The sequence below is a fragment of the Microcaecilia unicolor genome, chromosome 12, assembly GCF_901765095.1.
Source record: "Microcaecilia unicolor chromosome 12, aMicUni1.1, whole genome shotgun sequence".
NCBI classification, from domain to species: domain Eukaryota; kingdom Metazoa; phylum Chordata; class Amphibia; order Gymnophiona; family Siphonopidae; genus Microcaecilia; species Microcaecilia unicolor.
Genome location: NC_044042.1, coordinates 15,747,142 through 15,760,682, shown reverse-complemented (window position 1 = coordinate 15,760,682; position 13,541 = coordinate 15,747,142).

The following is a 13,541-nucleotide window of genomic DNA, read 5'->3' as shown; positions in this document are numbered from 1 at the left end:
ACTCATTATTGGGTGGATCTGGCTTTTACCCAGCCCCTGCAGTACCTATTCACGCCAGATCCCATTTGTTTCAGAGAGCCTAGGCTGATTCCCCACCACCACCCCCCATACACTCCTGCTGCTGCTTCAGGGTCTGGATCCATTTGGTATCCCTGCTCCCTGGTGTCTGTGTAAAAGCCAGATCATCCCGGCGGCTTTTAAGGCAGAAGTTGCAAGATCCAGAAGATCTAGCTTTTTACCCAGTCCTGCTAAAGTGTCTTGGATGTTTTTCAGAGTTTAGCTTCTATAGCTCTCCAGTCTTTCCCCCACCCCCCCTTTCCGGTGCAGAGTCTGTGGTAGGATTCATCCAGTAGGAACGCTGCTGTAGTCCCAGGGAGGAGGGACTGTGTTGCAAGTGCTGAAGGGGAGACTTGAAATCTGCAGGTGCCCATAGAGAGAGCCACAGGAACCAGTGAGTGTCCTGGGAGAGTGGGATTGTTGAGGAGGAGGAACTCAAGAGGAATGGGGTGAGTGTGAGGTATCTGCTGTAAGCTGAGGAAAAGAGCTAGCAACAAGAATAAGCTGGTACTTCTGTTTAGAGCACGTGCTTGCCTTAATACCCACGTTTGCTCCATCCCGCAGCTAGGCATTGCAATTGCCCTGCAAAACTGAATGGGATGGGGGGGGGGGGGGTGAGAAAAGAAGTAAATTGGTAGCTCACAGTGTGTTTGTCTAGGACCCAGTACAGTATTAATCCAGACCTATGAACCAGCTGCTGAATTAGATTTGTTTGGTGCCGCCCACACTGTGTATTAGAATTTATCATCGTTGCACATCAAGTTCAGTATTGGTTACTCTGGAAGGGATTAATCTGTGAGCAAAACTACATCCTACATCTGAGGAGTAATGTGTATTGTTTAGTGTGAACTGAGGTTTACAAAATCCCTGTAAGGATTTTTTTTTTGTTTTCTGGATGCAACAGAAATATTCTAGTGTAAATATCCAGGCATGCTGCTAAGGGAGGGGAGGGGGGGGGGGGGGGCAAGGGTAAGGGTCAAACTTTAAATGAAATATCCCATCTTCCCGGTGCCTTTAAGACATTCAAAGTGTGATTCCAGTTTTTTACATTTGTTTCCTCCAAGATCCTAAGAGTGTGGATTTTGCTCTTGAAACTGTTCAACCTGTGCTAGTTTTGTGATGTCTCACGAGAGAGTTGGGAGAGCGACCACCAGTTCCTGAATCTGTAGTGTAAGGCGAGATGGGAATGGACATAAAACTGCTCTGTTGCGAGGAACATCTGGATTCTTCCAGCAGAGGTTGTAATGTAACATTTATTGATTAAATAAATATCCCAGTGATTTATAAGTCCTTTTTGCAAGTGCCTTATTTATTCAGAAGGATTTGTTAACGTATATACAGAATTGGGGCAAATGTTTGTGTGATGAGAAGGATTGAGGGTTCATTGGACAAGTAAGTCTTATTGCCTCGGGCTCAGTGCCTCCAGAAATTGTCGCCTGGGCCAGAGTCTGGTTGCTGTCCCTGCCCTGAACCACATCTTTAGTCCTAACGTATTAAAACATCACTTGTAAAAAGCCATTTTAGAAAGGGGGCTGTTTATACATGGTGATGCTTAACCATGTTTACATTGCCAGGAGGTATGGTAGAGTGGGCCTAACACATGGTAGAGTGGGCCTAACGCATGATGTGGATTTCCTATCTTGCACGGGGAACCCATGTAAATGTCAGCAATGCTGAGATCTGCCCCATCCTGATCACACCTGGTTTCTGATGCCTGCACCTCCTCCCCCCCCCCCCCCCCCACACACACACACCCAACCACCCACCCAAAGGCATGCAGTCTCCCTGAAACACTTCCCAACACATGTGGAAAGAAGACCCTCCCCCCATCCCTGACCTTATTGGGGGGGGGGGGGTCCCTGGTGTCTAGCGGAAGCAAGAGCGAAGACTACTTGTTCCTTATCGTATGGCTTCAGGTCAAAAATGGTGCCATGACCCCTAGTGATAAAATTGTTGTAGTACCACCAGGGATCAGACTCTCAAATAAGGGCAAAATGCCTGTAGCCAACGAAGCAGGAGCAACTGGGGGTTGCATCTGTTCCCACTAGACACCAGGACTCCTGGTAGGGTTTGGGGGTCTTGAGGCAATCCGTGGTAGCGGAGGGTTGTTTTTGCTGCATTGGGGGGGGGGGGGGGGGTGGATCAGGTACCTTTAAAGGAGTGTCTGGTATCATTGGGGGCAGGGAATCTTCTGATGCCTTGGTGGGGGGAAGGTTTGGATGGTATTGGGGGAGCGATTGCTGTCTGGGAGGAATCGGGAATGGGACACTAGCACTGCTGGCTCATTGGACATGTTTTGAATGGGAGCAGCAATTGTTTTTAAAAGCTGCTTCCGTGCACAATGTAGGTGGGAGGGGTACTTGGATATTACACCACCCCTCCCCCTCTCTGGAGCCAGAAACTGAATCCAGACCTTTCTGCAGAGCTAGTACTAAGCCTTCAGGAGGATTTTTTTTAATGTTAAGTATTTTTATTAAAGGTTGAACACTTACACAGAATTTAGATAAATCGGAGCAACATTATGCAAAAATCACTGAAAAAAAAACAAAGGGAACCTGTTTCTAAATATTCTCTCCCCCCCCCCCCCCCCCCTTTTTCAATCCTTAAAAAGACATTCTTTCAAGGAAGCTCAGCCTGTAGCAATAGATAATTATGGGTCCTCAAATCTCATGTTCAAAATGGCTGATCGCACGTGGGTGACCAAGGTATTGAAATAGGGGGTCCAGATATGTAAGAACCCCCATTACTGAATTCATGAATACTATGCATTCTCCTCCTCCCCCCCCCCCCCCCCCCCCACGGGGGAAAACAAAACCTCTGAATCACTTGACAGGCGTGCCAAATATGAAGGAAGGACCCATATATTTGCTAGCATCTATTTGACAAGCTGGATTGGAGGAGTGGCCTAGTGGGTAGAGCCCCAGCCTTGACATCCAGAGGTGATAGGTTCAAATCACACTGCTGTTCCTTGTGACCTTGGGCAAGTCACTTAACCCTCCATTGCCTCAGGTTGTGAGCCCTCTAAGGTCAGAAATACCCAGTGTACCTGAATGTAACTTGCCTTGAGCTACTACTGAAAAGGTGTAAGCAAAATCTGAATAAATACGTTTGTATTAATCCCATGCAATCAGTGCAGGATGAGGTACCACCTATAAATGAGTTTGTAGACATTTTCCAGCATGGTGGATGAGAGAAATTGGTAGTCACCCCCCCCCCCCCCACCACCAATATCTTCACAATCTTCCTCCCTATCCAAATCCCTCTCCCCACCCCATCATAAAATTAGGTTTTCCTTGCCCTACTCTATTCTGCAATTTCTATTCCACCTGTGTCCATTGGATTCAAATAAGAGATCCCTGACATATTTGAGAAGAAATTAGAACCAGAACAAAAACATTCTAGCCAATGGTTGAAAACAGATGTGTTTTTAAAAAATTACATAATAATAAGGAGCAGCAGCTCTAATGGTATTTCATTCCACATTTTTACACTCTGGTACTGCTAACCAAAAGTGTCGCTGCGTATGACTGGTAGCGCTATAGAAGTGATTTATAGTAGTAGTGTCCTAGAATAGATTTATATGGAATCTTGTAAACAGTGGGATACTTTAATTAATACAAAAAAAAAACCCAAAGTGGATGTTCAAGCCAGAGAAACTACATCCAGGAAAGCGTTCATGCCAAATAAACAACCACTTTAAAAGAAATTCTGGAACTGTGACAGTCTGACACAGACTAGAAATGAGCCCCCCCCCCCCCCCCCCCCCCCAGTTCAGGAGGATTTTAATCTGGTCCTCCTAATTACTTGCCTCTTAATCCATATGTACCAACCTGCAGAGACAAGACTCTTTCTCTGGTATTTTCTCAGCTTGTCTTGCTCAGTCACCATTTTTATTTGTATGTTTTTTTATAAATAATTGAAATTATAAAATAAACTACAATAGAAATGAAATCATAAGGACATAAGTAATGCCACACTGGGAAAAGACCAAGGGTCCATCGAGCCCAGCATCCTGTCCACGACAGCGGCCAATCCAGGCCAAGGGCACCTGGCGAGCTTCCCAAACGTACAAACATTCTATACAATCAAGCCATTGTGACATCACTAATGAGGTTGGCTCTTATTGGTGGAATGAGCCACTATGACATCACAATAGGTTAAATCACTGCTCTATGTAATAAAAGTGAGCCAAGTAGAGGACACAAGTACATAAGTAATGCCACACTGGGAAAAGACCAAGGGTACATCGAGCCCAGCATCCTATCCACGACAGCGGCCAATCCAGGCCAAGGGCACCTGGCAAGCTTCCCAAACGTACAATCATTCTATACATGTTATTCCTGGAATTGTGAATTTTTCCCAAGTCCATTTAGTAGTGGTTTATGGACTTGTCCTTTAGGAAACCGTCAAACCCATTTTTAAACTCTGCTAAGCTATCCGCCTTCACCACTTTCTCCGGCAACGAATTCCAAAGTTTAATTATGCGTTGGGTGAAGAAATATTTTCTCTGATTTGTTTTAAATTTACTACACTGTAGTTTCATCGCATACCCCCTAGTCCTAGTATTTTTGGAAAGCGTGAACAGATGTTTCACATCCACCTGTTCCACTCCACTCATTATTTTATATACCTCTATCATGTCTTCCCTCAGCCGTCTCTTCTCCAAGCTGAAAAGCCCTAGCCTCCTTAGTCTTTCTTCATAGGGAATCACAATACAATTAAATTGTACCATCATTATAATAGAAAGAAAAAAAAAAACTAATTCCATTCACCACATTACAGAAGCTAACTGTAATGTAGAGAAAAGAGGGAAAATTTACAAAACAATAAGGATAATACTGTTGACTTACATAAGCAATACCATACTGGGAAAAGACCAAAGGCCCATCAAGCCCAGCATCCTGTCCCCGACAGCGGCCAATCCAGGTCAAGGGCACCTGGTGAGCTTCCCAAATGTACAAACATTCTATACATGTTATTCCCGAAATTGTGGATTTTTCCCAAGTCCATTTAGTAGCGGTCTATGGACTTGTCCTTTAGGAAACCGTCCAAACCCTTTTTAAACTCTGCCAAGCTAACCGCCTTCACCACGTTCTCCGGCAGCGAATTCCAGAGCTTAATTACGCGTTGGGTGAAGACAAATTTTCTCCTTTGTTTTAAATGTACTAACGTCCCCTATTCTCATCCTTCCCCAGATGAAAAATATCAAAGAAACAAGCTGAATTTACTTATTCAGATGGAAATCCTCCAGTTGAGAAGGATCATTAAACACATAATTAATCTGCTGATAGGAAATTATACATCTAAGAAAAATACTTTAGATTTTAATTGAATAGTAGAGGAGTGTGGTAGCCGTGTTAGTCCACTCTTAAGGTTATCAATAGAAATCAAACAAAATAAAACATGAAAAAGAAAATAAGATGATACCTTTTTTATTGGACATAACTTAATACATTTCTTGACTAGCTTTCGAAGGTTGCCCGTCTTCTCAGCATTTTACAGGACCAGGACACTGTATCAGTGACTTCACAGTGAGAATCCTGAAAGGTAACTTTAAAACCATACAAGAACGTAAGACCTTTGAAGTCAGAATGATTGAATATTTTAACACCCAACAGAAAGGACTTAACAAGGATCTGGGGTCCCTAGCCCATTATAAACCATAAAGCTGTATGTCTCTGTTGATCACCCCACCCCTCACCTATCCACACCCATCCTGTTAGAATATCAATGATATGCTTTGATGTCCCCATGCATACCTCCGACCCACCCCCATCCTCCCACCCTGTCAGACTGTCATAGTAATGCTTGAATGTTTTCACTTATATACACTGTCAGCTAGCACATTTGCTTATTTCCGATCTGACGAAGAAGGGCAACCTTCGAAAGCTAATCAAGAAATGTATTAAGTTATGTCCAATAAAAAAGGTATCATCTTATTTTCTTTTCCATTTTTTATTTTGTTTGATTTCTAATGATTTTAATTGAAGAAATTGTATCCTCCTCAGCTGGGTAGCTCAACAAACATCAGGCAAAATAGCAATCAGTCACCATTTTTAAGCTATGACACACATGCTTTCTGTATTTATTTTGTCCTCTGCACCCTAGTTGAAGGTCAACGTGGAGGCTACTGCTCCAGAGTTGTTATAGGAGGCAGAGACCACCTTTGGCCCTTGCCCCCGACCCTGCTTCAAAATAGTCCCATTGAAGGTCAAGCTTAGCATTGCAGGTTACTCGATATCCTGAATGTGTGGAAGTAGCGGAACTGTGCCAGAAAATGTCAGAGCAGATGTTGACACTCAGTGCTGGGGAGGGGATGCGACTAGAGTGGACGTATGTGAATGAACCAGGGCTGGAGCAAGACGCAACTCCATTGTACATTTCAACAAAATATATTATTTTGGGGGCAGGGGATTTAAAAGAGGATTGGCAAGTGATAGAGTTGTATGCAAGGCACAGATCGGCAGAGTCCCTACTGTAGCAGGGGTTTTAATCTATACTGCTGTGTCCTCAATGGGCTGGATGAGAGGGCATCAACCTGATTGAGCCCCTTCCCTATATCATGTTGTCCAGGTTCTTAGCACAAGGCCAAAAAAGGACCATTCTCAGCTCATGGCTTGGAATTAGCACCTGAATCTTAGCCAAAAGTCTGAGAAGCATTATCACAATATTACAGGTGTCAAGAGATAAGCCCGTGAATCTGTGCTTCCCTCTGCCAGACTCCTGGTCCTCCTCAGCTACCACAAAGACACAGTTTTGTAGAATAATATTTCTGCCCTTTGTCAGAAACCGATCAGTGACAGCATATATTTACAACAAAAAAAAGCATGATAGCAGAAGCAGAGGTACAGAAAGACACAGTAGACTAGTCAAAAACACAGAGAGATGTGAAAGAGCTGCCTTGCCTGTGTTAACAGGACAGATACTTGAACAAATCACGAGTTTATGTACATCATATCTCATTATTAGACATTTTCCATCCGTTGCTACAAAGTCCGCAGATTATCTGTGTGTGTATAGTGCCATCACTAACATTAGTGCGATACTGACTGGGAACTGGCGTAACCTTCTCCGAATTATTCTGTCTATAAAGACACAAGCTTGCACAAGTGCTTTTAAGCATTTCACTTGAAGGACAGGGGTGTTGGAGACAGGGTGCTGGGTGTGATGGAGCTTTGATCTGACTCAGCATTGGGGGGAAGGGGCTCCTCTAAGTTTTTTTAAAGGCACAGTTTGCTTATTTCTCCGTTTCCACAGCTGCCCCTGTTCTCCCTGTACTTTTCTTTGAGCAGGGACTGTCTTTCTTCTGTGTTTGTACAGCGCTGCGTACACTTTGTAGCGCTCTAGAAATGTTAAATAGTAGTAGTAGTTTGTATTAATAATAATAATAATAATAATAGCAGAACGTTACCTGCACTAGCCTTCCAGTTCAGAATGCTTTACAGAGTAAGATACTGGACAATTTCCAGGAATTACAATCATAAAAACAGTGAAAATAACAATAGAAGAAAAAATAGCCCCTACCTCACTATCCACTTTGCAAACTGAGTATTTGTTAAATGATCAATGTATCCTATATCTTCAGCTAACTCATGAACATTATACTGTGTTCAATACATACTTCCTAAATAAAAATGTTTTGATATTACGGTGAAATACTAAATAAGAACCAGGTAACCTAATTATAGATGAAATTTCTTTTCCAAACCTAGCTGCTTGGAAGGAAAGCAAATATTCAAAGAGAGCTGAAAGAGAAAACATTATCATGCCCCTTCCATGAATCCCTGTTATTTATTGCAAACTTGAAATGTAAGATGACATATGTCAGTGTCTCAGAACTCGGATCTCTAAGTCTGTCGGTGCTGACACTACTACTACTACTACTACTATTTAGCATTTCTATAGCGCTACAAGGCATACGCAGCGCTGTACAAACATAGAAGAAAGACAGTCCCTGCTCAAAGAGCTTACAATCTAATAGACAAAAAATAAATAAAGTAAGCAAATCAATTAATGTGAACGGGAAGGAAGAGAGGAGGGTAGGTGGAGGCGAGTGGTTACAAGTGGTTACGAGTCAAAAGCAATGTTAAAGAGGTGGGTTTTCAGTCTAGATTTAAAGGTGGCCAAGGATGGGGCAAGACGTAGGGGCTCAGGAAGTTTATTCCAGGCGTAGGGTGCAGCGAGATAGAAGGCGCGAAGTCTGGAGTTGGCAGTAGTGGAGAAGGGAACAGATAAGAAGGATTTATCCATGGAGCGGAGTGCACGGGAAGGGGTGTAGGGAAGGACGAGTGTGGAGAGATACTGGGGAGCAGCAGAGTGAGTACATTTATAGGTTAGTAGAAGAAGTTTGAACAGGATGCGAAAACGGATAGGGAGCCAGTGAAGGGTCTTGAGGAGAGGGGTAGTATGAGTAAAGCGACCCTGGCGGAAGATGAGACGGGCAGCAGAGTTTTGAACCGACTGGAGAGGGGAGAGGTGACTAAGTGGGAGGCCAGCAAGAAGCAGATTGCAGTAGTCTAAACGAGAGGTGACAAGGGTGTGGATGAGGGTTTTGGTAGAGTGCTCGGAAAGAAAGGGGCGGATTTTACGGATGTTGTAAAGAAAGAAACGACAGGTCTTGGCGGTCTGCTGGATATGAGCAGAGAAGGAGAGAGAAGAGTCAAAGATGACCCCAAGGTTTCGAGCTGAGGAGACAGGGAGAATGAGAGAGCCATCAACAGAAATAGAAAACGGGGGGAGCGGGGAGGTGGGTTTGGGGGGGAAAATGAGAAGCTCGGTTTTGGTCATATTTAATTTCAGGTGGCGTTGAGACATCCAGGCAGCAATGTCAGCTCCTGGTTCTGATTTTGAAGGTCAAAACTGAGTATCTGATGAAAATTAGGGATCTGTTTAGTAACCCCAGTGTTAATTTTTAAAGAAAGTATTGTGTTCAATTCTGGTCGCCGCATCTCAAGAAAGATATAGTGGAACTAGAAAAGGTGCAGCGAAGGGCGACTAAAATGATAGCGGGGATGGGACGACTTCCCTATGAAGAAAGACTAAGGAGTCTCTAGGGCTTTTCAGCTTGGAGAAGAGACGGCTGAGGGGAGACATGATAGAGGTATATAAAATAATGAGTGGAGTGGAACAGGTGGATGTGAAGCGTCTGTTCACGCTTTCCAAAAATACTAGGACTAGGGGGCATGCGATGAAACTACAGTGTAGTAAATTTAAAACAAATCAGAGAAAATCTTTCTTCACCCAACGCGTAATTAAACTCTGGAATTCGTTGCCGGAGAAAGTGGTGAAGGTGGTTAGCTTGGCAGAGTTTAAAAAGGGGTTAGATGGTTTCCTAAAGGACAAGTCCATAAACCGCTACTAAATGGACTTGGGAAAAATCCACAATTCCAGGAATAACATGTATAGAATGTTTGTACGTTTTGGGAAGCTGCCAGGTGCCCTTGGCCTGGATTGGCCGCTGTCGTGGACAGGATGCTGGGCTTGATGGACCCTTGGTCTTTTCCCAGTGTGGCATTACTTATGTACTTATGTAAATATGAATGAGCAACTCCTCTTTTGACCAGTTTGCACTGGCTCCCAGTGCTATTCTATGTTATATGTTTATTGTGGAGGGGCATTTTTTATATGATGTCTAACTCCAACTTTGGACGTTTTGCAAAAAATGTCCAAAATATGAATAGGAAAGAAGGTCATTTTCAAAAACAAAAAACGTCTATCTTTTGTTTTTGAAAATACTGCTTTGAACAAGGTTTTGTGATTTGGACATTTTTTTTTTGGTCCATTTTCAAACAAAAAAAGTCCAAGTGCAAAACGCACAAAATCAAGCCATTGGGATGTAGGAGGAGCCAGTATTTATAGTAGACTGGTCCCCCAGACATCCCAGGAAAGCAATAGGGCGCCCTAGGGGGCACTGCAGTGGACTTCATAAAATGCACCCAGGTACACATCTCACCATTGCTCCCTTATCTTGTCTGCTGAGCCCCCCAAAACTCCCCTAAAACCCACTACCCCCAACTGTACACCACTACAGGTGTACACATATAGGTGAAGGAGGTACCATGGGTTTCTGGTGAGTTTTGGAGGGCTCACAGTTTCCTCCACAAGTGTAACAGGTAGAGAAAGGTATGGGCCTGGGTCCAGCTGTCTGCAGTGCACTGCACCCACCATTAGACTACTCCAGGGACCTGCATGCTGTTCTAATGGACATGAGTATAACATCTGGCTGGCAAGTAATGTTTTTAATCACATTTTGGGGTGGGAGGGAGTTAGTGACCACTGGAGGAGTAAGGGGAGGTCATAGTAATATAGTAGATGATGGCAGAAAAAGACCTGCACAGTCCATCCAGTCTGCCCAACAAGATAACTCATATGTGCTACTTTTTGTGTATACCTTACCTTGATTTGTATCTGTCTTTTTCAGGGCATAGACCCTATAAGTCTGCCCAGCACTAGCCCCGCCTCCCAACCACCAGTCCCTTGATTTGTATCTGTCCTTTTCAGGGCACAGACCGTATAAGTCTGCCCAGCACTAGCCCCGCCTCCCAACCACCAGCCCCGCCTCTGCCATCCAACCTCCGCTAAGCTCCTGAGGATCCCTTCCTTCTGAACAGGATTTCTTTATGCTTATCCCACGCATGTTTGAGAATTCTTCAAAATGTTTGAGAACAATCTTCAAAATATGCTAAAATCGACTGGAAAGAAGGTTTGTTAGCTTCTGATAATCCTTCCACTAACTGATTCAAGTTATCCATAATAGTAAGTAAATATTGTACATAATGATAATTATGCACTGCAATGTGAGCAGCGAGCATGGAATTTTGGTACTTTTTTTTTCCCCCTTTAAGTCTATAGATTTAAGGTCCATGTTTGGAGAATAAGGCATACAGTCTTTAGATGTTTTGTTCATCTTTGATTCCCTCCAGTGGTCATATAAAAACAGGCCTAACCCAACATCTAAGATTTAGTCTTGGAAGGTTTTGTTCTGTTCCATTATGGCTGAAAAATGTCCAAGTGTTAGTAACACCCAAATCCCACCCTTAACATGCCCCTGACACGCCCCCTTGTGGTTTGAACGCACTTCTGACGGACTTCATAAAAAAATGTCTAAAAATTGTTTTTGAAAATACCAGTTTGGACATTTTTGTGAGAAAAACATCCAAATGCAGACATGCCACTTTTTGGATGTTTTTCTCTTTTGAAAATGAGCCCAATAGTCTACTAAATTCCAGTTGGATTCAAAGCGGAATACACAAAAAGAGATCCCACATAATAGGAGAATTACATTCAATTGCCTCATCTCGTAAGAGATCAAACTTTTTCAGAAAACAAATAAGTTGTTAAGGGCTCCTTTTACGACGTGGCGGTACGCCCAACGTGGACTTACCGCTCGCTGTACAGGAAGTACCGCTGGGCTACTGCAGCAGCCCGGTGGTACTTCCCACCCCTAGCGCCCTGTCATTTCCGGCTCTACAAAAAATTATTTATTTTTGTAGCGCCGGAGTGTACTCAGCAGTAATCAGGAACTGCCGAGCGCTGCCTGGTTACATCCGGGTTAATGCGGAAGCCCTTACCGCCACCTCAATGGGTGGCAGTGAGGGCTCCCCCCCCCCCCCCCCCCAAAATGGCCACGTGGCAAGTGCTTTGTTACATTTGTATCCAACCAATAGAGAGGGTAATACAGCATACATAGAAAGTATACAAAACAAAAAAAGCAACACTGGGCCTTCAAGACTGGGACAACTGAAGTTCTTTATTGACAAGTGCTGATCCTTACGAAATTCCTCTGCAAGCAGGGGTGTGCTGGTAAATTTTTAACAACGGGCTCTCTCTTCAGGCATAGCCAACCCTGAAATTTGGGGGGCGGGGAATACATGCCTCTCTCTCCCCTCCCTTGTGCGGGCACGCTAGGCATAACTTTGCCGAGCCCCATCAGTCAATAAATGGACTGCCACCATTCTCTGCTGCTTGTTTCTGGCTCTGAGCAGTATGATGGAACCTTCTTGCGCTTGCATGAAAAGTCCCAGCCTGATGCTCAGAGTCAGAAACAAGGAGCAGGGAGCAGCAGCAGTCTATTTACTTGGCTGGTGGGGCCAGCATCACTGCCAGCAAAGTAAAAGAGAAGTCAGGAGGGGGCCCAAGCCCACATTTTGGGAGTCAGTTGTTAAAGTAGCCATGGGGAGGCCTACTTTAACAACCGGCTCCCAAAATTCTTAAAAACTTAACAAATGGATCCAAGATGGCGATCTAGAAAGACGCATGAACAGCAGCTCCTGACCCCTTACATCAAAATCTCAAGTTGGAACCTTCCCTAGTAGATTATGGGGAAGAGAAAGGGTAAATCCAACTTACCGAGCTCCACAGGACGGGTGAACCCCCTTCCCTCTCGGCAGACGACGTTGGAGGAGGCGGGACTGCTGTTACAGAGGACCCAAGCCGGCGCCTCGAGGGGTCCGATGGAATCTTCGGACCTCAGCATAGAGGGAGTGACGTTGAGTCCCCCTCCGATAACAACGCCCCAGAGACCCGGAGGGGAACAGATGGCTATGGAGAGGCAATTGGCGGGAGCGTCCGGAAGTGTAGTCCCTGCTGATAGCAGTGGAGACCCCATAGCTACCTCATCTCCGTTGGAAACACCTTCGCAAACAGGCTTGATGCTGCAAGTGTCTTTGCCTGAGCTACAACTGAGTGAGCCTTCCGTTAGCGTCCGGGAATTAGCTAGACCATCGGTTGTTACAATGGACTCCATTTGGGAGGCAATCCAAGGACTAAACAACACGCTACTACAAGTGGCAGAAACTTTGTGTGGAGATATGGGGAAGCTATCTCAGGCTCATTCAGAACTTTCCACTAAGGTAACTGATCAGACGAATAGAATAGACCATCTTGAACCTGAGGTAAATTCTATAAAGAATTCTATTTCTGCAGTTATTAAAGATAATACTATTCAAAGGAAAAAAATTGACTATTTGGAAAATCAATTACGAAGGAATAATTTACGTTTTTTGAATTTTCCTAAATCCCCTTTGACTCCAGCCAAGGAAATGTTAAAAAAATACTTTACTGAAGTTCTGGGGCTTCCCTCAGAAGCTTTTCCTCCTCTGACTAGGGTGTTATACATTTCTGGAGCTCGAGTTAATAATGTACAACCTTCTCAGCCTGATTTGAACCTAACTCAGATTTTGGAAAGTTCAATGGATGTCATTACAGAAAGGACAACATTGTTGGTCTCGTTTGCATTAGAATTGGACCGTAATAATATATTCAGGTTATTTTTTCGCCACATCTCCACACCTTTCCTAGGTTCAAAAATTCAAGTGTTCCCTGATCTCTCTCGAGAGACACAAAGAAAAAGAAAAGACTTTTTACTATTAAAAGTAAGGGTCTTACAATTAGGTGGGACCTTTATACTTAAATTTCCTTGTAAATGCTATATTTCTTTCCAATCCACTAATTATATTTTCTTTGAGCCGGGAAAACTTTTAGAA